We start from the raw sequence: 27,452 nt of genomic DNA on the forward strand, positions 1-27,452 counted from the left end.
TTCTACTACAAGGACACGTGCACACGAATGTTCATTGCAGCACTGTTTACAAGAGCAAAGACCTGGAACCAACCCAAATGTCCAACGATGATAGACTGGATAGGGAAAATGTGGTACATATACACCATGGAATATTACGCAGCCATCAAAATGACGAGTTCACGTCCTTTGTAGGGACATGGATGAACCTGGAAACCATCATTCTCAGCAAACTGACACAAGAACAGAAAATCAAACACCGCATATTCTTGCTCATAGGCGGGTGTTGAACAATGAGAACACATAGACACAGGGAGGGGAGCACTACACACTGGGGTCAGTTGGGGGGAAATGGGGGAGTGACGGGGGGGTGGGGAGGTGGGAAGAGATAGCATGGGGAGAAATGACAGATACAGGTGAGGGGACGGAAGGCAGCAAACCACACTGCTATGTGTGTGCCTATGCAACAGTCTTGCATGTTCTTCACATGTACCCCAAAACCTAAAATGCAATAAAAAAAAAATTTGAGGCCAGAGATTTTTTTGTGGCAGAGGCTGTTTAGTGCATTTCAGGAGGTTGGGCAGCATCCCTGACCTCTTCCCACTAGATGCCAATGGCAGCCCTCATCCCAACTGTGACAACCAAAAGTCTCTAGACACTGCCTTTTATTCTCTGCAGAGGAAAACTCACCCCAACTTGAGAACCAAATATAGAATCAATTACCACAGTACCACAGACCAGTTTGTTCTCATTCCTGGCTGTACAGTGGAATCACGTGGGTAACTTTGAAAAACACTGAGAGCAGAGTCCACCCTAGAGGGTCTAATTTAGTTAGTCTTGGGTGAGGCCTAAGCATCCGTAGATGTTTTGTAAGTCTCCTGCTTATTCTCATGGACAAAAGACTGTGAATTGCTGATATGATATAGACAGTAGGGGTGTCATAACAGTTTGTTCAATTGCAGCAAGCTCATTTCACCCCCTTTGCAAGGCACCGGGGGCCTTCACTTGATTACGTATTGAGAAGATTCACCCAGGGAAAAGAAGCCTACAGAAAAGAATAACGTATTACTTCCTTCCTAGTCTCCACTTCCTCAGAACCAGGGATTGGTGACGTTTCCTTTTCCAAGGATGGCCTCTGAGGTGGGCACCTGAGAAGAAGGGCGGCTGTAAGTCCAAGACCTGAGTGTTAGGGCGGGCTACCGTCTCCTCATTAAGTTGCGGTGGGAAGTCCCACTTCATCTGTGGGCCTCAGTGCCCTTGTGGGGAGGGTGGAACGTGAGCTGGGATGAAGCCTGGGTCAGTTTCAGCTGCTCTGTGCTGGCGACAGCTCAGGGGGCATGGGGAGGCAGTGGCAGTTGCAGAGTCACGTGACTATGGGTAGATCCATAGAAAGGGAGCATCTGCTTTGGCCCTCAACTATAGCTCACGGGCGTTGTTGCCAAGGCAGAATCCAACGTGGAACGTTCCAGCAATGAAAGAGCTATCCATATTTTGTATTACCCTTTTTACCCCTCCAAATCACCACACAAAAGAGAAACATGTGTACTAAAAAATGATTTAATAGACTTGTTTGCATGAACAATGGTTATTTTTTAAAAAGAAAAAAAATTACAACCTTGCTACAGACAAACGAAAGATAAAATCTTCTCTAGGATGGGATTATACAAAGAAGTTCCCTAGAAGATATTAGAAGTGAACCTCTATGAAACTTGGGTGCTCACTGCTCTTTGTTTCTGCTTTGTACATTCTTGTGGTTACTGTACCTGCTATATTGAAATGGAAACTGAAGGTGCTATTTTGTTTATGAAGCCCAGAAGGTGAAAAAAGATTGTTCTTGAGAGGGAGTGGATAGCTTTTGCCTGTGATTGCACCATGCTTTGCATTGGGCCTGTTAATAGGCATTGTCCTTTTTCACCCTCTCCAGCTTCCCATGTCTCCCCTTGGCTCCAGACTCTTACTTCCCACCACCCACTCAAGGTTTCCACTGCAGAATTTAACAGGCACTCACCTCTTTCCCATGTCAGTTCCTACCCATATCTTCCCATTATCAAGACAAACAGGACCACCATGAACAAACATGCTCAAGCCCAAAGCATAGAAATCCTCCTTGAATCCTCTCTCCTAATTGCCACGAGCAATTCTGCAGCAACTGTCAATTATATCATCAATATACGTCCTTTACCCTACTGCTTCTCATCGCCCAACCACATCCCCCTGTGCTATCACTCTCTCACTCGTCTCTCACCTGAACCACTGCAGAGGCTCCCTTGTGATCTCCCTGCTTTTGCATTTGCCCTCCCTACTGGCATTCTTGATCCATCATCCAGAGAATGTTTTTAAAACATAAATAGGATTGCAGGACCTTCCTGCTCAAAACCCTTCAATAGAATGTAAAATGGTAAAGCCACTCTGAAAAACAGTTTAGCAATAAAAAAAAATAAATAAAACATGCAATGATATAACCCAGACATTGCACTTTTGGGTGAATTCATCTCAGAGAAGGAAAACTTCCATCAGAAGAAAAATCTGTGCACAATCTTGCATAGCTGCCTTACTCATGTATGCTAAAACTGGAAGCAAACCAGATGTCTTTCAGCAGGTAGATGGTTAAAAAAAAAAAAAAAAACAACCCTGTGGTACATCCATGCCATGCAATACTCTTCAGAGACATAAAGGAACTTATAAACATATATAGCAAATAAAACCTTTGCAGTAGAATTTGGGTTGTTAACCAGCGGACCTTAACATAAGAAGAGGCTCCTAGCTTATCCAGGTGAACCCAATGCAATCACAAGGGTCCTGTAAAGAGATGCAGCTTTTGAAGCTTTGAAGATAAAGGGAGGGGCTGTGAGCCTCTGGAAACTGGAAGAGGGAAGGAAGTGGATTCTGCGTCGGTCTCCAGAAAGGAACAAAAGCCATGCAGACATACACAGGTTGTTTTAAGTCACAAAGTTTTTCGGAAATTCTTAGAGAAAAAATAGAAAACTAATACAGGAGGCGAAACAGCGTTTCCCAGCCCTCCCAAAAATCACCATGCAGGTTTGAGTGAAATGAATGTCCTTTAATTATATTGCCATCACAAATGCTTTCCCGTGTCTGTCATCTTTTTAAACAAAACATGAGTTTAAAATGTAGAAAAGATTCAGGAAGGTAAACATGAATTGTAAAGTAGAGGCTTTCCAAATTACAGGGGAAATTTTCTTGTTGTGTATGTGCCATAACTGTGAAAGATAATTATTTATATCCAAAAGGGAAATGTCAGGTATTGGTTACAGCTGTCAGATCATGAACACTGCTGGGGAAGCCTTCTTACTCGCCAAAATACTATCTGATGTAGACGTCAGCGACACTAGAGGAAGTCTAAGCACATTTTAAATTTGATCTCCAGTCTCCTCGTTTTGGCACTAGAAAAATCCTGGGGGTAGATTTCATTCGTTCATAACCACTTAAACATCTTTCCAGGTGGAAGGCTCCATTTGGACCTCAGACTGAGTAATCCTAAAATGTGCTCGTTCACCCAGGTGAAGGCCCTTGAAGGCCTTCAGGTAGGGCATGCATTGCCTTATTGGCCCCAAGTTAACCATCTCTCCTTCTTGCTTTCCACCTGTCTCCTGCTAGGCCCTGAAGACAAAGAAGTCTGTAAATGGATTTGTTTTTTCTTTTTGAGACAGAGTTTCGCTCGTTACCCAGGCTGGAGTGCAAGGGCGAGATCTCGGCTCACCGCAACCTCCACCTCCTTTATTCAAGCAATTCTCCTGTCTGAGCCTCCCAAGTAGCTGGGACTACAGGCATGGGCCACCATGCCCAGCTAATTTTTGTATTTTCAGTAGAGACAGGGTTTCACCATGTTGACCAGGATGGTCTCAATCTCTTGACCTCTTGATCCACCTGCCTTGGCCTCCTAAAGTGCTGGGATTATAGGTGTAAGCCACTGTGCCCAGTCGGGATGTTTTGAACTTAGATTTCTCCACAGAGCTTCAGACCTGGCTATCTAATGCCTGTTTAATATCTCCATGTGTGAATCCTTTCAGCACTCAACTTGACCATGTCTAAGGTTGTACCCATTGTCTTCCTCTCAAACTGGGTCCTCCCCCACTGCATTTTCCACCTTGGTGAACCATTCCATCAAATAAGCCATTTTTTTTTTTTTTAGGATAATATTGTCACATTTCTCTCTGGGGCATCTCCCCAACACTGGACCATCACTAGGTCCTTTCCATTCTGCCTTCTAAATTTTTCCTCACTTCAGACTCTCCTTTCTATCCATACTGCCTCTGCTGAAAATAATGCTTAAATGGGGGACTTTAAGGCAGCTCATATTTATCAAGTGTGAATGATATATTAGATAAGGTTTTAGGCACTTCTGTGTGAAGGGTCTCAGCTGTTCCTCCCAGGAAAATTGTTAAGTTGGTATTCAAATTAATATCACTTTTAGAAGCAGAGATTGGTGCTAAGAAAGGTCAAGAATCTTTTCCAAGGTCTGACAGCCAGGAATGCGTAGAACTGGGATTTTAGGTTAGGTAGGGCTCACAGCAGATTCTGAGTACTTAGTTAATAATTTGTGAGTTTACTAAAAGTAAGACAGAGCTGAGGTTCCTCATCCACCTCTGCCATCTCTCAGACAAGTGTGGATACCTCAGGCCAGGTAGATTGAGAAGAAAGTGAAGAGGAGTCTTCCACAGGACTCCCTTTGTCTTGCCTTATGAAGAAATAAACATTGACAAAATTATGTGTGCACATTTTCCAGCCATCATGTCTCAAAAAGAAGCAGTAACTGATCATAGCGGAAAAAGTTTAAGAAATATTAATTGTAGTAACTAATACTAGCGATCATGTATTAAGTGCTCATCATTGGCCAGGCATTTCCTAGGCAGTTTCTAGATATTATCCCACTTAATGCATATAAAATCCTTGTGAGAAAATGAAGCTCATAAAACTTAGGGAATTTGTAAATATCACATGAATAAATGATTATGCATCCAGACCTTTCTCAGTCAAAAGCTGGTGTTCTTAATCACTAAAGCATACTGCCATGCACATTTGTTCAGCCCAGAGCGTGGATTCAGAAGACAGCAGGGGACCATGTGCAAGCTGTGGGCACTTGGGAGGCACCTGACTTCTCTAAGTTTATCATTTGTAAAGTGGGCATGCTGCAGCCAACATGCTACTGGCCTTTATCTATCCTGAACTTCCAATATCTGACACCAATGACTTGGAAATTTGTCTAGTTAGCAAAAACTGGTATGGCCCCAGTGCCCTCAGCCCTGCCATGACTGCCATGCATGGAAGGAAAATGCACTTATTTCTTCAGATCAGTTTTACATAAAAGAATTACCAGAAACTTCTATTTGTCCCCCAAAGAAAGACCAATATCTCCTGATTTTCCTTGCAGCTATATTTAGTCATATGGTCAATAGCTGGCCAAGGAAATATGAGGAGAGGTAGTAGATGCAACTTTTCACTTGTATACTTCATGAGTAGAGATATGGCTCCCCTTTCTTTTTTCCCACTGACTGGGATAAGATGTGGATGTGGTGGTTAATTGCCAAGGGCCATGAGGGTACAGGCTACCTTGCACGAATGCCATAAAATAAGAGGGAAGCCAGATTTACAAGATTCATCTTCCTTTGTGAGACCAACGCAGGCAGAACATGAGGTCAGGAGTTCAAGACCAGCCTAGCCAATATGGTAAAACCCTGTCTCTACTAAAAATACAAAAATTAACTGTGCATGGTGGTGTATGCCTGTGGTCCCAGCTACTCGGGAGGCTCAGGCAGAAGAGTCGCTTGAACATGGAGGCAGAGGTTGCAGTGAGTCAAGATCATGCCACTGCATGCCAGCTTGGGTGACAGAGTGAGACTCTGTATATATATACTTTATATATATGTATATATATAAAGAGTCAGCTTTCTACACATCTTTCAGACAGATTTTACTTGTCTCCATCCCTGCCTCCACTTTATCTCTAAGCGACACAGTGGGGCCTTCATGTGAACTGCTCCTGCCCGAACCATCACTTGAGAGAGTAATATGCATTTATCTTATTGATGCCACTTACATTTGAATCTTTGCTATGGCATCCAAACCCATATCCTAACTAATAGAAATCCACCGAACCACAGGCTATTGAAAAAGTACTTTTTAAAGCTTATCTTACGCAAACTTTCCAATGCAAAAGAAACTGGCACATTCTAGGGATAGTAAGAGATTTGTGTTGGTTCTTCTCAACACAAGCCTCTGGTAAGAGAAGTCATCAGGGGCTGGGACATGAAGTACAGGCTCTGCTGTCTTAAAGAAAATGGACCTAAATGTGGGGGTAACGATGATCAAGAGGAGTTCCAAAGGGTTGTACAGGATACATCTAAGCTTGAAAATAATGTTTCAGCTGCCATTTGGAGCAGAAATTAGAGAGTAAAGACTAGAATTAGGAAGAAAAGTTTGCAAGCAAGAGAGAATGGCGGTTTAGACCTAGGATGAAGATGAGGATAGAGAGAAGCAAATCTGCCAGAGAGAAGTAGAAGGATAATCGTTAAGACTTGCCTGACCAGTTGATAGGTAAGAAAAGCCTGCAGAAACACCAAAAATCACGCCCGTGTTTGTGCTTCTGGAAACAGCACGGTGAGTAGCACCCTTGATTTGCTAAAATAGAAAGCATGCACTATGAACAACAAAAAAAAAGGTTTGGAGCTGGCTTGAGGGTGGAGGTTGGTGAGCAGATTATGAGTTCAACTTTGCCCTTGTAGAGTATGATGAGCTGTGGGACATCCAAGAGGCAGTGTCTAGCAAACAGAGTTAAAAAAAAAAAATAAATCCAAGAATGAATGTCAGTGCTGACATAAACTCTTGCATATTTCCTAGAACTATTTGATCACGCTGGGTGGAGGACACACGCAAGGTATTTTTTTGTGTCTTTGTTTACATTGCAAGCCCTGCCTGGGGAAGAAGCTTTCCACTTCTTTCTTGTGTGGCATTTTTGAGCAGAGGCTGCCTTAGATTCAGGATAAACTACAGGAATGCAGTAGCTGCTTGTGATGGAGAGAATCTCAGCAATGACTAAATGCTGTATCTTTTAGTGCACCTTCTTTCAAAGTTTATTTTTCTCTAATGCAATTGTATCAGTTTTTGTCCCCCCACTGTATTCACAGCACCTAACACAGTGACTGATTCACAGTAGGTACCAAATAAAAACAAAAATGAATGCATGTTTAATGAACTGCCACCTGTATATGCTTTAAAATCTAGCTGCTTAGAAACTGCAGGCCAAAAATGTTTTTGATGAAAGCATGCATCACTACACTCAATAGGGTTAACCAGACAACCCATAACCACAAACTAAATGGATAATGATGAAGCTAAAATATTAATCATTTATAAGTCAAAAGCAAGTACAGGCATTAAAATCCAGGACCTACTTAACTCTGATAATGCACTGATAACGTCCTTCTTGAATGCTTTAGGAAATCTGGAAATCTATATTTGCAAGTGAATGACAGTAATCCTTCTCCTTTGGCAAACAGTGTGAGGCTGGCATCTTGCTTAATCAAACAGCAAATTAAAATCATCAATAAACTCTAAGACTGCTTGGATAAAGAATCTGGCAGTTCCTCATAAGGTTAAAAATAGAGTTACCACATAACCTAACAATTCTATTCCTAGGTAGATCCAGATCCGCACCAAAGCTTACATGCAAATTTTCGTAGCAACATTATTCAAAGTTGCCCAAAAGTGGAAATGACTAAAATGTCCATGGATCAATGAACGGATAAACAAATGTGATACATCCATGCAACAGAATATTATTTGGCAATGCAAAGAATGAAGTACTGATACTTGCTACAGTAGGGATGAACCTTTAAAATACTATACTGAGTGCAAGAAGGCAGGCACAAAAGATCAGATATTATATTCAGTTTCTATAAAATTTCCACAAAAGGTAATGTGACTGTGACAGAATGAGATTTTTGGTTGCCAGGAGCTCAGGATGTAATGGAAAATGAGGTATGACTTAGAGTGTTTTTTTTCCAGGAGATTTCAAAAAATCAGTGTTCTAAAATTCATTGTGGTGATGGTTGCACAATTCTGTGAACAGACTGAAAACCATGGAGGTGTACACTTTAAATGAGTGAACACTATGGTATATGAATTATATCTCAATAAAGCTGTCATTAAAAAAAAAGAACTCTAAGAGGCCAGGCGCGGTGGCTCATGCCTGTAATCCCAACACTTTGGGAGGCCAAGGTGGGCAGATCACTTGAAGTCAGGAGTTGGAGACCAGCCTGGCCAACATGAAGAAACCCTGCCTCTACTGAAAATATAAAAATTGGTTGGCATGATGGCACATGATTGTAATAGCAGCTACTTGGGAGACTGAGACAGGAGAATCACTTGAACCCAGGAGGCGAAGGTTGCAGTAAGCAGAGATAGCACCATTGCACTCCAGCCTGAGCAACAAGAGTGAGACTGTGTCTCAGAAAAAAACCTCTAAGAACAAAGGCTCATTTGGTACATTACTAGACACTGGTAGCCCAAAAAATGTCTATGGAAGAGCGCACCATCACAGGCATTTTGTGACTCTGGATAAGTTATTTCAACTTGGTTTTGTCTTGGTTTTGTCTCTTGTGGGACAGAAGCACAGCAGGTGTTACTGGTGTGTGCTCACATCCCTGTACGTCACCAGAGGCTTTCTGGAAGCCTCTAAATCTCTGTACCTGAGGACTTTCTCTAGCCACAGGAACATGCTGACTCCCTTCCCTTCTGCAGGGTGAACTGAAGTTCTGGGAAGTTGACTTCCCTGAAAGCAGCTCTGAACTACTTACAGAGTTGCATGAGCAATACCCAGCTTCCTCACCAACTGTGTGGTACAACTCAAAGGTGTGTTCTACATTGTCCCCACACATGCCAAGGGGGGTGGCATCCCAGGTGCCCGCAGTGACAACCTGCCTTTCCATGTACCCTGGTGTTGGCTGCCTTGCCTTCCCCAGCTTACTTTCTTCATTCCCTACCAGTGCTTCCTGACATTACCCACCAAATAAACTATCCCGGCACATAAATGTCTGAGTCTGCTTCCGAAGAAGACTAACCTGAAATAAAGGATGATCAGAGTCCCTTCCTCTTAGGGTCGATTGGAAGGAAGATATAAAATATTATAAGGAGAGATTTCAGCACTATGTCTGGCACCTTACCAATTATTACCTATTATCACTCTTATTAGTATTACTGTTGTTATGACTAAAAACAAATAATCAACTTGAATTGTTTATCAGATCTCAGCCCATCTGGAAGCCTGTCTTGGCTTCCCCACATATGTGAGACATGCCAAGCCAGTATTGTGCTTATTATTCCACCACTGAGCTCCCAGTTAATTATTTTCCATCCAATTGACTCCAGGTTTTCAAAGACTTTATCTAGCAAACTGCACAGATTAAGTAATAATTTATTTTCTCACCCATGTTTTATTAATCAAAGGCACATGTAACTGCCAATCAGAGCTGCTGATCAGAATTAAATTACTAAGTTCACCATGCAGAGCTAATATCATTTCAGTCAAAAGCAAAACATCTTGATGTTTTTGTTTGTAAAGCTTTATCACTTGAAAACGTAAGATTATATTAGATTTTCTGAAATATTTAAAATAGCTTTCAGACCTTCATTGCTACCATCAAGGTCTCCTAAGACTTAAAAACCCCATGTTGGCCACTGTTGATCTAATAAACCAAAATTCATTAAGAAATATGTCTGTTTTTGCTATAAAAATTGGAGCAATAAAACCTTTATTGCCATATTTGGCAATAACCTTTCTGTATATGATGAGAAAATAAAGGATAAATGGATATTTAGTAATGTATTTTTTATCTTGACCTTTTCACAATGAAATATCCACAAATCTAAGAGAGGCTGGATTACACTAAGATGCTAGCCCACGCCAAGTTTCCTGCTTAAATATCATGAGATCATAGTCTACGAGGAAAAAGAAGGAGAAAGAAACAAGCAGTTTGGAACAGTACAGAAAAGGGGATATCTAGTTCTCCATCACTTAAAACAAATGGAACTTGGCTGCCAGTATGTTCCCAAGCAGATGTGCTAAGTACATTTGCTTAGCTCTCTGAATTTACTCTCCCTCCTATACCCTGCTCGGTCCTTGGGCAGAGCACCCGGCAGCCTTGTCTTCCGGTTTCCAGCTAGCTTCAGTAAATCATAAGCACTAGTGAGCAATTGGAGATGGAGGGAGAACAAGACAGGGTGTCAGTTCTCCTGGTTTTCTTCCTAAGGTTTCATACAGATCAGCATCTTCTGGCACCAGAGAGTACGGAATGGTGGACAGTGGATCTGGAGGGGCCAATGGGCTGTCATTGGCCCACCAGGATTCCTAATATGTAAAATAAATAACAAAAAGTTCACAGGGTTTGTATGAGAATTGAATCATCTGATTCAAAGAAAATTGATCACACTGCCTAGCATGGAATAAATACACAGAGATTAGCTATTGTTATTAGATTCAATTCTGCATTATATTCAAGGATCTACAGAAAAGTTATGGTTATTCTCTGCTTTGTGCATATCAACAAGCACTGTTTCTCCTTGTAGGGCTGAGGGCCCCACAGGGTCGTAGGGTGTGCCTTATGCTGTGCTGAGGCACAGGATCTCAGAAATAAAGAGACAGGACACAGAAGTACAAGGAAAATGCAGCTGGGCTCAGGGGGCCATGCCACCTATAAGCAGAGTCAGGCGAGGCCCCGAATGTCCAGAAGCATGAGTATTTATTGTGTATAGGTTAGGGGGCAGGGCAGTGAGTGAAATAATGTTTAAGGATAGTGATAGGGTCAAGAGCAATAAAACATAGGGTCCACCCCCATTAGGTCACCTAGGCCAGGAGGTGGACAATGCGTAGCAAGGTGTCCGTTCCCATGAAGGCAAGGGCTGTGTGCAGTAAGGGGTCCACCCCCATTAGGTCACCGAGGCTTGAAGGTGGGCTGTGTGCAGTGAAGATGGTGTAGTGTGCAATACTTCTATCTATGGGCAAACTACTTCTAAGAAGATTTATAGGAGTATGCTTTAAGTCACCTAGCAGTGACAGAGCTGTCACGGTTACCGCCACCTTCTGGCAGCTTCCAATGGGTTCTGTGGGAAGATGTTTTTCAACCAGCATAGTAGCAAGAGCTGATAAAGTTCACCGTCACCAAGGTGGATTGCCAGTCTGAGAGCAGGCTTCCACAAGAACTGGAGCCAGGTCCTACAACTCCTTCATCAGGAGGAGTGGTCTTTGCCCCAAGCCTGCTATACAGCGGGTATCTTTACGATACTGAACGCTGCCGCCTGGGCCATGGATTCTTGTCCTGGTATAACTGTTTTTCCCTTAAACCATGCTCTGCACTGTGTCTGCTCTAGGCACTCCTCCGTTATAAGCTGCTTATTCCTTAATTCATGCTCTGTACTGTGTCCACTCTAGGCATTCCTCCGATTATGAGCTAAGATATAATTACAGGTATATATGTATGGAAATATTCTTCAGGCACTCATACTATCAACTATTACATGATTATATAGAGAGGATTATATAAAGGGATCCTTCCAGCCCTAATTCTGTAAACTAATATATGATTATGTAAAGGATTATATAAAAGGAAACAGCTGAGTAGTAACAATATAAAGTGAGATATTCCTCAATCCCTAACTGCCAGAGTTCTTCTTAGCTCTCATTCCTTGGTGCCTATATGGGGGGTTATCCACATTCCTATTGCTGGGATCTGAACTCACATTAGAGCCATTACTGCTCTAGGCAAGAGGATAACTTACCAGCATGAATGCTAGCCAACACTCATTGAAAGCTTACTATTAACCAGGGACGGTGGTGACAACTTTTCAAGTGTTGTCTCTGCTTTGCGTAGTGGAAGTACCATAGCCAATGAGGTTTATCAAAGGTGCAAAGATTGTTCATTGAAAACTAGGGCTAGCAGGAATAAGAAAGCTGCCCATGCTCACATGGCACCTGACAGGTAGAAGTGGCATTTGAACTCAGGCCCATGTGCTTCTCAGGCAGCACCCACATTCTCCTGTTTACAAGAGACCAGTTCTTCAAAGTGAATCCTGAGCCACTTGATGGGCAAGGAATCAGGTTACCTGAGTGTGGACAAATGTCTATGCATTTATCATTGTCAAAATTCCTTTCAAGAAAATGTGTTGTAATTGTACATTTAATTCAGTCCCAGCACAACACAATGTTCCAGCGAAGCATACAGCCAAGTGGCATGTTTTGAGATGGCGACCCTGTTAAAAGGGAGTCTTGTAAACCTTGCACTAAAGAAAAATGACAAACAGATCCAGTGGTTTATGGGCCTCCTCTCTTTGTGGCACCTCTGTGGCTCCTGGGAAGGAAATGAAACACTTAGGAAGACATGCTAAGCCTCCAGCTTCCCATGGGTATATGATAGCTGAACCTGTGAGTGAATTTATGTCCTTGAATATTCATCAAACTCCCCAAGGGGAGACAGCTATGAACATCAAAGCAAGCCTGGGTCCATGATAGATGGATCTCCTCTTTGGAGTTCCCTGGGCCTCCCTCCACTTGAGCCAAGCCTGGGAGAGTTGTGCGGAGCACATGGGAGCCCTGTAGGTGCTGGAAGTAAGGAAACTCCTGCTTGGGCATCTTAACAGAAAGGAATCATTGCCATGGACAGAGCTCATGCAGTGGTCTAGCGTAAGAACCTAAATGTGGTTCTTTTAGACGATGCCTGCCAGTGTACCCAACACCTCATGGTGAGCTGTGTCCTGGGCTTGGGAGGAGATGAAAATTCCTTTCCTGCTTCAGTCTTACCCATGTAAACAGCTGAGTATTAGCACCCATTGCTTCTATCGATACCCCCAGTACAGGATAGAGCATATCACAGGAAGCAGTTTTCAATGATATTTGTTTCTGAATCAATGAAAAGTCATTTCTTCTTTGAGAACACAGGCAGTCTTTCCTCTCCAGACATTAGGATGGGGTGAGGGATGTGGCAGAGGAAGATACCATCTTGCCAGCTCACACTCTCACAATAATTCCACTGACTTTTGTAGGGGATAAAATCCTTACACATGTATGCGAACACACACACACTTGCACACACCCCAAAACATGGCCATTCTGATCTGTGCCCTCACTCCTAAGTCACTGAAGATTGAGCCAAGGGAAGGTATCTGAGCTGAACTGGACCAATAAAACTCTTCTCAAAGATGTGAAATTCAGGACACGGAAACATGGCAATAAACAACACCTAAGCTGAAGCATATTAGTTGGAGAGTTCCAGGTTAACACAGTGCAGTACCCAGACCCATTTGGATTCCTTCTCTTTATGATCAGATGCTCCTTTGTGTCTATGTGCATACAACTCTCTCACTGCTGTGGGTTGCACTGTCCCCCTTGCCCCCCCCCCCAAGAAAAGATATGTGGGAGTTCTAACTCTCAGCGACTTTATTTGTAGATAGGGTCTTTACAGAGGTAATAAAGTTGAAATGAGGTGATGGGTAGACCTTAAATCAGTATCACTAGCATCCTGTGTTAGTCCATTTTCACACTGCTGATAAATATGTACCTGAGACTGGGTAATTTATAAAGAAAAAGATGTTTCATGGACTTACAGTTTCATGTGGCTGGAGAGGCCTCAGAATCATGGCAGAAGGCAAAAGGCACATCTTACATTAGCAGCAGGCAAAAAAGAGAATGAGAACCAAATGAAAAAAGAAAACACTTATAAAACCATCAGATCTCCTGAGAGGTATTCACTACCAAAAGAACAGTATAGTAGAAACAACCCCCATGATTCAATTATCTCCCACCAGGTCCTTCCCATAACACATGGGAATTACAGGAGCTACAATTCAAGATGAGATTTGGGTGGGGACACAGTCAAATCATGTCATGTCTTTACCCAAAAAAATGGGAACTTTGGACTCAGAGGCAGACATAGACACAGATAGATTGGCATGTGAAGGGAAGGCAGAAATTGTGATGATGCAGCCACAAGCTAAGGAATGGTAAAGGTTTCTAGCAAACCCTGCAGAAGCTAAGAGAGGCATGAACAGATTTCCCTCACAGCCCTCTGAAACAAACCAGCCCTACCTACACCTTAACCTTAGACTTCTAGCCTCCAGAACAGATTGACAGGAAATTTCTTTTGTCTAAGCCACCCAGTTTGTGGCATTTTGTTATAGGAACCCTAGCAAATCAAGACACACCCCAACAATAGCCTTCTTTCTTCTCTTTCCTTATCTGCTTGATATTAATCATAGTGAATTCCTTTTGCTTGCAATCAAGAGAAACCTAACAGATACCCCAAGTAAACCACAGTGAACATAGACTCAGATTTCAAATGAAGCATCCAATTGTTCAGGATCCTGAACTCAGGATCCTGGCTTTTATCAATCACTAAAGATTCATTTTGAGTTTGTAAAGCAAAGCAATGTATAATTAACACAAAGAGGCTGTAACACAGAAACAAACAGACCAAAGGGGTGGTCACTAGAGAATATTCTTTTTCAGACAGAATGGGTTGAGAAAAACAATTTACTATTAAAAAAAAGTTTTATTTCTCTGACTGTTGCTAGCACAAACAGCAGAAAACAAAGAAGCTCTTAAAGGCAAGTAATTTGGTTTTTGTCTCAGTCAACATCACAGAAAAGTTCGTTATAAAAAACAAATGCATGCATTGAAATATTGGCCCTATTAAAAATTGCCAGGAGATCCCCATTTAGGGGTTGAATTGTGTCCCCCTAAAAGAATGTCCAACTCTTAACCCCTAGTGTCTGTGAAAGTGATCTTATTTGTCAATAGAATATTTGCACATGTAATCAAGTTAGGATGAAGACATTAGGGTGGACCCATTCCAGTATGAGTGGTGTCCATATAAGAAGAAAATGCCATGTGAAGACAGAGACATGGGGAAAACACCGTGTGAAGAACAAGGCCAAGACTGAAATGACTGAGCTACAAGCCAAGGAACGCCTAAGGCTACCAGAACCCAAAAAGGGGAGGCCAGATCCTCCTCTAGAGGCTCTGAAGGTAGCGTGGCCCTTGCTAGCACTTTTGGTTTCAGACTTGGGGCTCCCAGAGGTGTGAGGCAAGTAGTTTTCATTATAAGTCACCCAGTTTGTGGTCTTCTTTTTTTTTTGAGTTGAAGTTTCACTCTTGTTGCCCAGAGTGGAGTGCAATGGCATGATCTCCACTCACCCCAAACTTTGCTTCCCAGGTTCAAGTGATTCTCCTGCCTCAGCCTCCCAAATAGTTGGGATTGCAGATGCCTACCAGCCCACTTGGATAAATTTGTAATTTCAGTAGAGATGGGGTTTCTTCATGTTGGACAGGCTGGTCTTGAACTCCCAACCTCAAGTGGTCCGCCTGCCTCAGCCTCCCAAAGTGCTGGGATTACAAGCATAAGCCACCACACTGAGTCTGTGGCACTTTTTTATGTCAGCACTAAGGAACTAATACATTTCCTCACTCGAATAATCTCTTTGAGTCGTGGGGAGGTTTACTCAGGGTAATTTACCAAAGATTTGAAAACTCCCTCACAATGTAGAGTTGAAAGACGTTCACAGTAACTGAATTTCCTATAGTAAGTTTGAAAGTGCTATTAGTTACAAGGTCAGGATAGGATATATATGATGAAAACAAGTAAAATTTGTTTATCCTTCTGGTCCTCATTAAAATGTGTTCAGTAAATTGATGTCAAAATAACCAATACTCTACAATCATACTTGAACATGGGTTACATTCAAAACAGGAAGACTAGTTATATGATAACTTTTGGAGTGTTTTTAATAAAGGTTCTGCTTTTGAGTGGCGTAAAGAAGGCAATTGAGAATAAATTTGAAAACAAAGCATTCTTAACAACATTTTGAAAGTGACTAGTAGCAGAGTTTGCATTAGGCTATGTCCTGGAACAACTCTGTTCTTAGAATAAAAATAAAAGCTTGTCATGACGGTTGGTGAAGAACTCTTCCTTCACTTTCCAGCAAAGATTCTTATGCTTTTGATCTTTTGATTGTTCCCAAATAATGATGTGTTTGTTCTAAAAATAATTCTTCTTCAAGGAAGAAACAGAATTTTATTTTTTAGGACTAAGTTGAAGAGAGCACGCTGAACTCTAAAAGGGGGAAAAAGAGAAATCTATTGAAGGCATGCCATGTGTTAAATTTACTGCTGATGTTCCAAGAAAATCTTCCCCTAATATTTTTAGACTGAGATTAATGTATTTGCAGACAATTTTAGAATATAAAGAAGTCTAAACTGAACATCTGCTTTATTGTCTTGGTCCTAGAGTCAACCTTGTAACTTAAAAATGTAGGAAGCAGATTTTGGGGAGTAAATACATAATTTTGGCTTATCCAAATGATCTACTCATGTGCTTTGAGAATCAAAATATTTTTTCATTTCTTTGTTTTGATAGATGAATGTTAGAGTTACGGGCTTTATTCAGCATTGTATGACAATGTTTTTCAATGTCCATTAAAGAATGCTTAGTACAGTAAATGTTAAATTACCACGTTACATCTCCATAAATACATGTGAAATCCATATGAATGCCAAATGAATTCAATATGGTCATTTCTATTACAATAAATGCCAAGCGAATTCAGAGCAATGAGGCACTTAAAATGTCACACACTCCCAACTAGTCCCATCATGAATTCATTACTCCCTGTGACACTCATTCTTGTCAAGGTTTCCATTTTAAATATTACTTTCAGCAGTTTATCATAAAATTCCATTTGAGGAATTGATTCTCATTGAAAATATGGAAGATAAACTCTAAGCCTGGGAAAGTAACATCAAAATAACTTGGCTGTATTGGGATTCCTACCCCTTTTCCCAAATTTGCAAGTTTGATATTTAAATAAAATATCTAGTTATGGTTTTTGAATTTTATATCAAAGAAAATTTAAATTTGATAATTTTCCTCCTTCAACAAAGAGTTCTTTTAAAATGTCTATTTGTAAATTTACTTAATTTTGTATCATTCTTATTAATTGAGGCAGATGTGTCAAAATTATACACAACAAGCAAATGGGAAAACTGAAATATCATAAGATAATTATTTTAGTCAATACAGGAGCACAGATAATATCTGATTTCATGATCTAATGTTTTCATTTTTCCAGTATCATCCAAAACTACCCACTTCACAACTATAATTTTTAAAATTCTGAAACCTTATATTCTTGACCATCACTTCCTGCGTACCTACTCTTGGTCACCCTTCTGTAAGTAAGAAATAGGTACATAGACAGAATAACACAGAAAACAGGAGGGAGAAAAATCTGGAGAAATAGAAATTGCCAATTGATGCATTTGGCATCCAAGCAGGTAGTAGGAATAACCACCTACTCTGGTTGAGGTGTGATCAATCCCTCACACTTAAAAATAAAATTAAAACACAAACTTGTCATTACTGACATCAACCAACTAGCATCAATAGTAATCAGAGACAGGAGTAAGGAAGATAGGTAGCCTTAAACTTTCTTGTAACATCATACATACGCACATACACACACACACACACACACACACACACACACACACACACACGGGGGGAGAGAGAGAGAGAGACTGACTGAGGCATGCACACTTACAAAGACTTTGGCCTAGTGTTATCAGCCAATATGTATGTATTGTATCCAATCTGTATGGCATCCTTTGGAATAAATATATATGCATTTTAAATGCAGATTCTGCTTAAAACACTTTCAACTTCACGCTGGTGATTGTAGGTATAAATCATTTTGACAGTGAATTTCTAGGCATATGTATTTATGTTAGTGAACTAAAAATCAAATACATTGACTTGAGACTTTGTTTTGTTACTGAATGAGTATTTTTTTCTCTTTCTTTCTTTTTCTCTCTCCCTCCCCTACCCCCTCTCTCTCTCTCTCTCTCTCTCTCTCTCTCTCTCTCTCTCTCTCTCTCTCTTTCTTTTGACATTGTCTTGCTCTGTCTCCCAGGCTGGAGCACAGTGGTGCAATCTTGGCTCACTGCAACCTCCACCTGCTGGGTTCAAGCAATTTTCATGCCTCAGCATCCCAAGCAGCTGCAATTACAGGTTCAGGCCACCACACCTAGCTAATTTTTGTATTTTTTAGTAGAGATGAGATTTTACCATGTCGGCCAGGCTGCTCTTGAACTCCCTGGCCTCAAGTGATCTGCCTGCCTTGGCTTCCGAAAGTGCTGGGATTATAGGCATGAGCCACCTCACTTGGCTTGAATGAAGATTAAACTTAATTTTATATGAGGAAATAGTACAAGTTTAATCAGAGTGTTTGACTATCAGTAAAATATCTCATAAGTAATATTGCTACTTACATTAGGACTTAGATACTTACATTAGGACTTAGATTTTTGAGAAGCTGATGATGCTCTTCCCTCTATTATTCTATCCTTCTGTCCCACCCTCCCACATCCATTTATCCATCCCTCTCTTTCTCTCTCCCTCCGTCCCTCCCTTAATCCGTGTATCTATCCATCCATCTACTTAGTCATTAATTCAATCAACAACTAATTATGGAAATCTAATCTGTTCTACATGTTGCAATAGACACAGGGGAGGGTATAAGATGAGAAAGACTCATACTCCCCCTTCAAGAAGTTCAGTTGATTGGGGCGGAAAGAGAAATACAAACTTATAAGCTGCCAGGGGCAGTGCTATAAAATTCAGAATTACAAAACATATGGAAGGCCAAAGGTGAAGACCACGTCCTTCCTCCAAAAGGTCATAAGAGGAATTCACAGAGGAAGGGACAGCCAAACTGTGGCCACCAAAGGAACTGAGACTGTCCCTAGGAAACGACTCAGGGAAGAGTCTTCAGGTAGCTGTCTTATCATGGCTCCCTAACATGGTGCCTCCATGTGCCTAAACCGTAGGAAATATTTTTGATGGTAATAATACCTTTGACCTATTACAATGCCTTGTCTCAATACCCTTTACATATTCAGCAAGATGGAAGGAGCAGACTGAAGTTTCCTTTCCTTGCAGATGGTACTTCATAAAGGAGAAAAAGGAGTTTATCATCCTGTGGTATCTTTACAGCAAATGAGAAAGGTGTTACCCAAAGCAAAACTAAACAAAAGCAAACAAAAAAATACACAATTGTTGATGTACATCACAGTAAATGCCCTAAAAAGACATTTTGTTGTTGTTGTTGTTGTTGTTGTTGTTATTATTATTATTATTATTATTATTATTATTCCATCCTTGTAGAAACTACAAGGTCCTGTTTGGCACCCTGTAAAGGAAACCTTTCAGTTTCACTCAGTGACTGAGGAAACATCATCTTAATATCCATTTCTTACCCGATCCAGGAGTGTTCCTGAAGACCTACACTGAGGGTTGACCAATGATGGCCCCAGAGCCAAATCTGACCCACTGCTGTCTAAAGGTATATTAGAACAGTCATGCCCATTTGTTTCCATATTGTCTATGGACACTTTTGAGACTACAAGAGCACAGCTGAGTGATTGCCACAGAAACTTCATGGCCCACAAAGCTGAAAATATTTACTGTCTTGTCCTTTGCCAACTCCTATTTACATTAAGTTCCACATGAGAAACGTCTTTGTACTAGTAAAAGCTTTCTCTAATCTGTTTTCTCGTCATGGATAACAAAAACAAAGTATAATGACTGTTTCTATTTTTGTTTTGGCTATTAGGAAGTGCAAAGAAAATGACAGCAATTTTAAGTCAGACCGTCAGATTACCAGTATAACATAGTTTCTACAGTTGTTACTCCCTAATTTAATTTGTAGTTCCCCCATGTATTTTTTAAAATTTCTCTTAACAATGTTACTGAGTGTTATATATACCTGCTTTACCTAATACCTTGTGAAATGAAGTAGGGAATAGATAAATGGTAGGTAGGTAGAAATAAAGGGAGAGACAGAGACAGAGAGAGGGAAAGAAAGAAAGAGAGAGAGAGAAAAAGAAAGAAAGAGAAAGAAAGAAAGAGGGAGGAAGGGAAGGAAGGAAGAGAAAAAAAAGAAAGAAAGAAAGAGAAAAAGAAAAAGAAACAAAGGCATCAGTCTCTCTCATATCAAATAAAACAAATTTACAAGGGCTTACAAAGAAATATATTTAGTTTAAGAAGGGAGCAGTGATTGGCAGGTACCAAGGTTTCCCAACAGTGGCACTACTGAAATTTTGGGCCAGATAATTCTGCTGTGATGGACAGTCTTGTATACTATAGGATGTTATCACCACCCCTCGCCTCCACCCACTAAATGTTGGTTCTCCTCCCACTTCTGGTCCATACTGTTAGAACAAAAAGTCTTCTCCAGACATTGATTGCCAAATGTCACCTGGGAAGCAATCCCTGACACTCAATTTGGTCTAGAAAAAGCAGCTCCCTTATACATAACCTTTCTGACCAATTGCCCTGTCCTCTTAAATCAGCAATCCCATAAAGGAGTCTACCAAAGCCCAGTACAGACACTCAGTATCAGTAAACACATTGAGTAGTAATCCATTTTCCACCAGGTTAAACAATGATTCTGCAGGTCACACCAGAAACCTAGGACTGGAGAATGCCATAAAACCAAATCCCCTACATGGGACTCCAAATCAGGGCCCTTCCACAGTCTGTGAATCATGCTGCACAAAGAGAGGTGAGGTTTGCCTTATACTCTCAGTTCTCTTAAGAGGATTCTCTTGATCTCTAATGATAGTAATGAATTACATAATGACTGAGTAATGAATTGGGTTATTTCCTAAGGCTGCAGATCAAGAGACATTAAATACTTAATCTCAAGGGGACTTGGTTCATAAAGGGCTATTTAAGTGTATTCACTGCAGTGGAAGCAAGACCCAAATAAGATGCAGAGGGCAATATTGCCTGGGCCCTCTTTCTCGACAGTTTGCAGAGTCAGCTGAAGCTGATAATTACATAAGATGCAAGAAACTCTGAACCTCAATGACATGGCAAGTGGATCACCTGACAAAGAAAACTAAGTCATTATTAAGTGCATTTTGTCTTGTTTCCACCAAGCATCAAGATACCAGCTTGAGAGACATCTGTATAATTGATTGCGGCAGTCCAAATTGTATCTCAACTGATACAGCCTGAAGGGCAACACCAGGGTTATATTTCTTTGTTCCCCAAAGTGTCTTGGACATAATAAGTGCTCAATAAATATTTGATTGACTTGATACGGGCTGGTGGTTTTATCCACAGGTATTGTATCAGACATACATTGCCTGATAAAACTCAAGATATCAGCCAGAGCCTCCCATGAAAGGAAGAAAGGGCCTATTTCACCCAGAAAGGATTTTCAGGGTCTTATGCCAATAATCACATCTTTTATCATGAATTCTTTTTCCATTTGAGTCATATAAACTTTCACTATTGGATGCTTAGGTTTACACACCAGAAGTAAAAATCATTCTCACGCATTTCAATCATTTCACCAAAATTATGCTTTAACAGTCTCTCCTGCAAAAAGTACATTATAAGAACCAATCTAGTCAATACCATCATATCTGGCTCATGATGCTAAAGCAACATATAATACAGAAATATGGAAAAATGAAATTATGCCATTAGTTCTTTTCTATGCATGAGAAAAAGAATTCTGTAACTAAGACAATTAGAGTGGTAGAATGGAAGCTCAGTTAGTGGGAAATGGCAATAATTGTAAATGCTAAACTCTCAAATCAAACATGTAATTAAATGTATATGATTCAAAAGTGCAATTAGTCATGCACCGTAAGATTTTTTTGGACACATATTGATAGTGCTAAGGCAGAATTATCATATTAAAATGAGAATCAATTAGCTCATTCTTAGTTAGGCATACAAATAAATTCAGCTTTTCTAAGGTGGTAATCAAAGATACTGGGTAGAGCACAGTCTTTGAAGTTACACAGAATTGAGTACAAATCCAAGCATTAACACATTATAGCTCAGCGACTTTGAGCATTTGTACCTAGAGGCAATGCAGTGTCACGGGAAGAGGGTGGATCTATTTGGAAACCTGAATTCCAATCCCAATATCATAACTCATCAATCCTGTGACCTTGGGCATATGGCATGTTCTCTTTAAACTCTAATTTTACATCTTTACAATGAGGTTATTTCACCTCTTCTTGGGCATTTTCCTTGTTTTATTGTCACTATCTATTCCAGGCCAGTGCCCATATAGCATGGTTTACATTAATCACATCACAGGACCCATCATAAAGTGAGAAAACTGCCACATAGGGTATGCCCTAGAATGCAGACTTGTGAAGTGCTTCTCCACCTTAATGACACATCCACTCAGAAAGCCGGCTCTGACCCTCCTCCTTAAGGTTAAATCCTCTGGTGTGTGTTATAGTCCATATTTCTATTATCAGAACACTTATAATAGGATATTTTTAAAAGCCTATGTAAAAAGGAAAATGATTAAAATTTATGACCCTTGTATTGGCACAAGGTTAAATATAAAGACCAGGGAAAGAGAGTGCAGAAACAAATCACACATATTGGTTATTTGATTTATGGCTGCAATTCAGTGATGGAAAGGGTGATCTTCTCAATAAATTGTGCTGAAGCAACTGGAAAAAAAAAAATACATCTTGACCTCTACCTCACACCATACATAAAATTAATTTAAGATGAAAATTAATAATGAAACATAAGAAAACCAAGCTTTTAGAAAACCTAGTGGAGAATGTTTATGACCTTGTAGTATGCAAGTATTTCTTAAACAGAACACAAGAAGCAATAACTCTAATAGGAAAAACAAATAATTGGCCTTCATTAAAATGTAGAACATCTGTTTATCATACGATATCATTAAGAAAGTGAAAGACAAGACACAAAGAGAAGAGACACGTAATTCAAATATCTGATGAAGACTTATAGTCAGGATATCTAAAGAACTCCTTGAATCATCACTGATGGAAGTTTCTTTTAAATGGAAAAGAAATGTTACATTCAGGAGAACAACTTGCTGGATATGGATATAAGTGCTTGAGACTGGAAGTCAATGAGGGAGCAAGAATATAGAATACTCATACCATGTAATGGCCCCCACACACTGGGTGGAAAATTAAGAGAAGGAGAGATGGTAACAAAGACGGGAAAAGAAAACTGGGAGGTGGTTAGAGATAGAGAGCTGGGTACAAGCAACAAAGAAAATGTGCCTGGTGCCTGGAGGACATTTAAGAGTAGCCATGTTGGTTTAAAGTCCATTTTATTGGAGACTAGGATTGCAACCCCTGCTTTTTTCTTTTGGCTCTCCATTTGCTTGGTAAATCTTCCTCTATACTTTTGAGTCTTTGTGTATCTTTGCACGTGAGATGGGTCTCCTGAATACAGCACACTGATGGGTCTTGACTCTTTACCCAATTTGCCAGTCTGTGTCTTTTGAATGGGGTGTTTAGCCCATTTCCATTTAAGGATAATATTGTTATATGTGAATTTGACCCTGCCATTTTGATACTAGCTGGTTGTTTTGCCCGTTAGTTGATCAAAAGCGACAAAGAAGTTCATTACATAATGGTAAAGGGATCGATGCAACAAGAAGAGCTAACTATCCTAAATATAGATGCACCAAATACAGGAGCACCAAGATACATAAAGCAAGTTCTTAGAGACCTACAGAGAGACTTAGACTCCCACACAATAGTAGTGGGAGACCTTAACACTCCATTGTATATATTAGACAGATCAACAAGACAGAAAATTAACCAGATATCCAGGATTTGAACTCAGATCTGGATAAACAGAACTCTCTACCCCCAATCCACAAAATATATATTCTTCTCAGTACCATATCACACTTACTCTAACATTGACCACATAATTGGAAGTAAATCACTCCTCAGCAAATGCAAAGGAACAGAAATCATAATAACCAGTCTCTCAGACCACAGTGCAGTCAAATCAGAACTCAAGATTAAGAAACTTACTCAGAACCACACAACTACATAGAAACTGAACAACCTGCTCCTGAATGACTACTGAATAAATAATGAAATGAAGGCAGAAATAAATATGTTCTTCAGAACCAATGAGAACAAAGACACAATATACCAGAATCTCTGGGACACATTTAAAGCAGTGTCTAGAGGGAGATTTATAGCACTAAACGCCCACATGAGATGTGAGGAAAGAAGTAAAATGGACACACTATTGTCACAATTAAAAGAACTAGAGGAGCAAGAACAAACAAATTCAAAAGCTAGCAGAAGACAAGAAATAACTAAGATCAGAGCAGAAATGAAAGAGATAGAGACACTAAAAACCCTTCAAAAAATCAATGAATTCAAGAGCTAGTTTTTTGAAAAGATCAACAAAATAAACTGCTAGCCAGGCTAATAAAAAAGAGAGAGAGAAGAATTGAATAGATGCAATAAAAGATGATAAAGGGCATGTCACCACTGATTCCACAGAAATACACACTACCATCAGAGATCGCTACAGACACCTCTATGCACATACAACCAGTAAACCTGGAAGAAACGGATGAATTCCTGTAAACTTACTCCCTCACAGGACTAAATCAAGAAGAACCTGAATCCCTGAAAAGACCAATAACAAAGTCTGAAGTTGATGCAGCAGTTAATAGCCTATCAACTAAAAAATAGTCCAGGACCAGATGGGTTCACGGCCAAATTCTTCCAGACGTACAAACAGGAGCTGGTACCATTCCTTCTGAAACTATTCCAAACAATACAAAAAGAGGGAATCCTCCCTAACTCACTTTATGAGACTAATATCATCCTGATACCATAACCTGGTGGACACACAACTAAAAAAGAAAATTTCAGATCAATATCCATGATGAACATTGATGCAAAAATCGTCAATAAAATACTGGCAAACCGAATCCAACAGCACATCAAAAAACTTATCCATCAGATCAAGCAGGCTTCATCCGGGATGCAAGGCTGATTCTACATATGCAAATCTATAAATGTAATCCATCACGTAAACAGAACCTAAGACAAAAACCACATGACTATCTTAACAGATGCAGAGAAGGCCTTTGACAAAATTCAACAGCCCTTTATGCTAAAAACTCTCAATAAACTAGGTATCGATCGAATGCATCTCAAAATAATAAAAGCTATTTATGACAAAGCCACAGTCAATATCATACAGAATGGGCAAAAACTTTCCCTTTGAAATCAAGCACTGGACAAGGATGCCCTCTTTCCTCACTTCTATTCAACATAGTATTGGAAGTTCCAGCCAGAGCAATCAGGCAAGAAAAAGATATAAAGCATACACAATTTGGAAAAGAGGAAGCCAAACTGTCTCTATTTGCAGATGACATGATCATATATTTAGAAGACCCCATCATCTCAGCCCAAAATCTCCTTAACCTGATAAGCAACTTCAGCAAAGTCTCAGGATACAAAATCAATGTACAGAAATCGCAAGCATTCCTACACACCAATAACAGACAGAGAGCCAAATCATGAGTGAACTCCCATTCACAATTGCTACAAAGAGAATAAAATACCTAGGAATACAACTAACAAGGGAGGTGAAGGACCTCTTCAAGGAGAACTACACACCACTGCTCAATGAAATAAGAGAGGACACAAAAAGATGGAAAAACATTCCATGCTTATGGTTAGGAAGAATCAATATCGTGAAAATGGCTATACTGCCCAAAGTAATTTATAGATTCAATGCTATCCCCATCAAGTGACTATTGACCTTCTTCACAGAACTGGAAGAAAACCACCTTAAATTTCACATGGAACCAAAAAAGAGCCTGCATACGTAAGACAATCCTAAGCAAAAAGAACAAAACTGGAGGCATCACACTGATTTCAAACTACAAGTCTACAGTAATCAAAACAGCATGATACTGGTACAAAAACAGACACACAGACCAATGGAACAGAACAGAGGCCTTGGAAGTAATGCCACACATCTACAACCATCTGAGCTTTGACAAGCTGACAAAAATAAGCAATGGGGAAAGGATTCTCTGTTTAATAAATAGTGTTGGGAAAACTGGCTAGCCATACACAGAAAGCTGAAACTGGACCCCTTCCTGACACCTTACACAAAAATTAACTCTAGATGGATTAAAGATTTAAACATAAGACCTAACACCATAAAAACCCTAGAAGAAAACTTAGGCAATACCATTCAGGACATAGGCATATGCTTGGACTTCGTCACTAAAACACCAAAAGCAATGGCAACAAAAGCCAAAATAGACAAATGGGATCTAATTAATCTTAAGAGCTTCTGCAGAGCAAAAGAAAATTCATTAGAGTGAACTGGCAACCAACAGAATGGGAAAAAAATTTTGCAATCTACCTATCTGGCAAAGGGCTAATATCCATAATCTACAAAGAACTTAACCAAATTTACAAGAAAAAAGCAACCCCATCAAAAAGTGGGCAAAGAATATAAACAGACACTTTTCAAAAGAAGACATTTATGTAGCCAGCAAACATATGATAAAGTGTTCATCACCACTGGTCATCAGATAAATACAAATCAAAACCACATTGACATATTATCTCACACCAGTTAGAATGGCAATCATTAAAACATCTGAGACAATAGATGCTGGAGAGGATGTGGAGAAATAGGAATGCTCTTATACTGTTGGTGGGAGTGTAAATTAGTTCAACCATTTTGGAAAAAAGCATGGCGATTCCTCAAGAATCTAGAAATAAAAATAGCATTTGACTCAGCAATCCCATTAGTGAATATATACCCAAAAGATTATAAATTGTCCTATTATAAAGACACTAGCACACTATGTTCATTGTGGCACCGTTTACAATAGCAAAGACTTGGAGCCAACCCAAATGCCCATTAATGATAGACTGGATAAAGAAAATGGGGCACACATATACCATGGAATACTATGCAGCCATAAAAATGGATTAGTTCATGTCTTTACAGGGACATGGATGAAACTGGAAACCTTCATTCTCAGCAAACTGACACAAGAACAGAAAAGCAAACACATGTTCTCTCTCATAAGTGGGTGTTGAACAATGAGAACACATGAACACAGGGAACATCACACACTGGGGCCTATTGGGGGGTGGGGGGCTAGAGGAGGCATAGTAGGGGTTAGGGGGATTGGGGAGAGATAACATTAGGAGAAATACCTAATGTAGGTGACAGGGAGATGGATGCAGCAAACCACCTTGGCATGTGTATACCTATGTAATGATGCTGCATGACCTGCACATGTACCCCAGAACTTAAAGTATAATAATAATAATAAAGAGTGGCCATGCTTAATATTCCACTGGGAGTTAATACAATCTCCAAATATAACTTTCTAGAATTTCAGTAAAGTGTGCTATCCACACAATGCTTTATGTATATTTTGGTGGACAAAGTAAAGGGAAGGACTATTGTCTACATGTGGATTGTGCATGTGAAGATGACAAAGCAAAACAATTAAATAAGCAGAAGCTGATCTTAGAGCTAGAGGGGACCACTGGTAGGTGAGCAGCCACCCCTGTGAAATTCCAGAAATGT

At 40.1% G+C, this 27,452-nt stretch overlaps 1 protein-coding gene across 3 annotated transcripts in view; it reads right to left on the minus strand.

The window, feature by feature from the left end:
- The window catches only part of CDH13 (cadherin 13), a 1,266,064-nt gene that overhangs the window by 858,077 nt on the left and 380,535 nt on the right, over positions 1-27,452 (minus strand). The window lies entirely within an intron of this gene.

The sequence above is a fragment of the Saimiri boliviensis genome, chromosome 1 (assembly GCF_048565385.1).
Source record: "Saimiri boliviensis isolate mSaiBol1 chromosome 1, mSaiBol1.pri, whole genome shotgun sequence".
Taxonomy (NCBI): domain Eukaryota; kingdom Metazoa; phylum Chordata; class Mammalia; order Primates; family Cebidae; genus Saimiri; species Saimiri boliviensis.